The sequence below is a fragment of the Sinocyclocheilus rhinocerous genome, unplaced genomic scaffold (genome assembly GCF_001515625.1).
Source record: "Sinocyclocheilus rhinocerous isolate Xijiao unplaced genomic scaffold, SAMN03320098_v1.1 scaffold3861, whole genome shotgun sequence".
Taxonomy (NCBI): Eukaryota; Metazoa; Chordata; class Actinopteri; order Cypriniformes; family Cyprinidae; genus Sinocyclocheilus; species Sinocyclocheilus rhinocerous.
The window spans coordinates 7,429-10,537 of record NW_015650740.1 but is presented as its reverse complement, the minus strand read 5'-3'; positions in this window follow the sequence as shown (position 1 = coordinate 10,537).

The following is a 3,109-nucleotide window of genomic DNA, read 5'->3' as shown; positions in this document are numbered from 1 at the left end:
AAACGCAGTTTAGAGCATATCGCTCTGAGGACACGCCGACAGTGGCGGCTCGTGGGTTTTAAAATAGAGGAGGCACACTAATTGTATTGGTAGAAAATGACACACATACAGCAAGATAATATAATTTCACTTACCTGGCCTATCACTTGAAGCAAACATCCATCCCTTCTTAAAAGTCTGTGTTAAAAGAGCCGACTGCTGTAACGTTAGCCTATATTCAGCTTCGGCGTGCTCTCCCTTTATTTTTAATTTATATATATACTGTTTGAATGACAGCTTGGTAAATCTGTTGGCATCAAATACTCAATATCGCTACTCATAACAAGTACTTGGTACATTATCAGACACACATACAGCAAGATAATATAATTTCACTTACCTGGCCTATCACTTGAAGCAAACATCCATCCCTTCTTAAAAGTCTGTGTTAAAAGAGCCGACTGCTGTAACGTTAGCCTATATTCAGCTTCGGCGTGCTCTCCCTTTATTTTTAATTTATATATATACTGTTTGAATGACAGCTTGGTAAATCTGTTGGCATCAAATACTCAATATCGCTACTCATAACAAGTACTTGGTACATTATCAGCGCAGCGGGAGACGTTCAAACTAATATCACATAATTTACGTCTCTATGATGATTGGTTGATACCAGAGGGGAGGCTAGCCTCCCCTACGAGTTTTTTTTTTTCTCAACACTCCTCAGCGCTGAAAGTGAACACTCGATGCTGATTGGTTATTTTTTTTTACCAACGGAGGCACGAGAGCTCAGCTCTCCGCCGGCCTCCTCCTCCTCTTCTCTATCACCTAGCGGTTGTAATTACATCAGCAGATTCGGCACATTCGCGATAGAAAAGCGGCGCTTTCCAACTTCAGTAACATGTTATGGTATTACATAACATAACATAACATTACAAACAAAAAATACACATTCTGAGACATGAACTGAAATCATTCAGGTCAGTCCACCCAGGGGTTTTTGTGCACTGTAACTTTGACAACTTTTATCTGCACAAGAAAGTAAAATGGCATGCATCGGCTAACTTTGTCCATCTCATCATTGCACGAACATGAATTAACAAGCTGTTACGCTGTCGCTGGGACTGATGAAGTAGAGAATGTAGCAGTTATCAAATGACTAAATAATGATATTTGCTCAGGTGGGTGCTGGGGTCTTATCTATCGCATTGCAACGTATATCCATTTTGTTAATTAAAAATGACACATAGTGCACGTCTAATTAGAGTTAAGCCAGTGGGCGTGGTAGCCCAGGCTCACATATGGCGCTTTTCCACTGCATGGTACGGCACAGTACGGTTCACTTTTGGGGGCTTTTCCACTGGGTACAGTACCTGGTACCTGGTACTTTTTTTAGTATCACCTCGGTTGAGGTTCCAAGTGAACCGTACTGTTACCAAAACATGACGTGTAAACTCTGCTGATCACTGATTGAACAGAGAGAATCGTCACTATCTGCGTCACTGAACTTACGACAGAGACACAACATAACTGCTAGATTTAAATCAGCACAGCCAGCCAAGGATCGAACGCAACTGTTTTGAACGAGCGCACTTTTTTTAACAACCAAAAAATGGCTGTTTCATTGTCTGTTGAGGAAGTACAGACATTCCTCCATTGATAGCAGAGGAGTGGATCCAGCAAGAGCTTGATGGGGCGACGCGGAATGAAAATGTTTTTCAGGAATCGCGGCAGTAGAGGCGGCGCAACTATAACGACATGTGAATAATCCCACCTACTCTAAAGCGGTACTACACTGCAGTGGAAATGCAAACTGAGCCAAGCTGTGCCGTGCTGTGCCATACTGAGCCGTGCCGAGCCAAGTCGTACCACGCAATGGAAAAGCGCCAATAGTCATAGCCCACTATTGTTAAGCCGGTCGGCGTGGTAGCCAAGGCTCACATAGCCATAGGCCACTAGTGTTAAGCCAGTCGGCGTGGTAGCCAAGGCTCACATAGTCATAGGCCACTAGCGTTAAGCCGGTCGGCATGGTAGCCCAGGCACACATAGATAGCAATACATGCGGTTCACATGGCTTTTCAGAGCAGCAGCAGTACATATGTCTTGGTGATAGATCTGCTTGTTGGGGAGTGTTTTGTTCTTGATTTGGCTTGTATTGTCCCTTTTATGTCTCCTGCTTTGTCGGGGGTTATTTCATGTATGTTATATTTGCAGCAGCACTATGTGAAGCATGCATTACTGTATATGCATTACATTATATAATGTATTATGTACATACATTTAACAACAGGATATTCATCATCTCCATGTATTTGCTCTAAAATGGCTTTTAATCATCCCTAATTGAACACCTTAATCAACTAATCAAGGCCTTCAGAATTACTAGAAAACTATGTGCGTTATGACAGATATTTTGTTCATTCTGGAAAAAACATTAGTCGCCAGGCATATGTATATAAACACTGGTCAACATTAATAACTGTTGCATAAAGACAATATTTAACTTGCAATCATGCTGTTTGTCTGAATATTATGACATTCAGTACATCAACACTTGTTTGTGTGATATTACGTAAATATATTGTGTTCAGTCAGAGTTAGAGACTGAATAAAGAATTTATATATATACAGAGTTCTGGCATGAAACTCTAGATGGCGCAGTCCGATAGGTCTAACTCAATCTGACCTAATGACATCATTATCACATGGCACAGCTGATTGGTTCTCTCCTGTATCGGTAGCCAATGATCTCGCTGCTCAACATTCAAATATATGACTAGTGCTTGTCGTAGCAGTTGCAGCTTGTTTCAGAAACCCTCCATCTTCCCCAGCTCCACCTGTATAGCTAGATCTGCTACGAGGTGATTCATGTATGCTACATGTATCTTATATTTGCAGCAGCAGCAATATTTCTTATATGCTCACAGCAGCATGCTGTGGATGTATTGGCAGTAGCAAGTCTCGGTAGCAGATCTATTCCGTCAAGACCAAATACATTAACATTGTCATGTACATTACCATGCCAATCCCTCCGAGAGTTGTCATAACAGAAATACAGAGTTCTGGCATGAAACTCTAGATGGCGCAGTCCGATAGGTCTAACTCAATCTGACCTGGTGACATCTTTGTC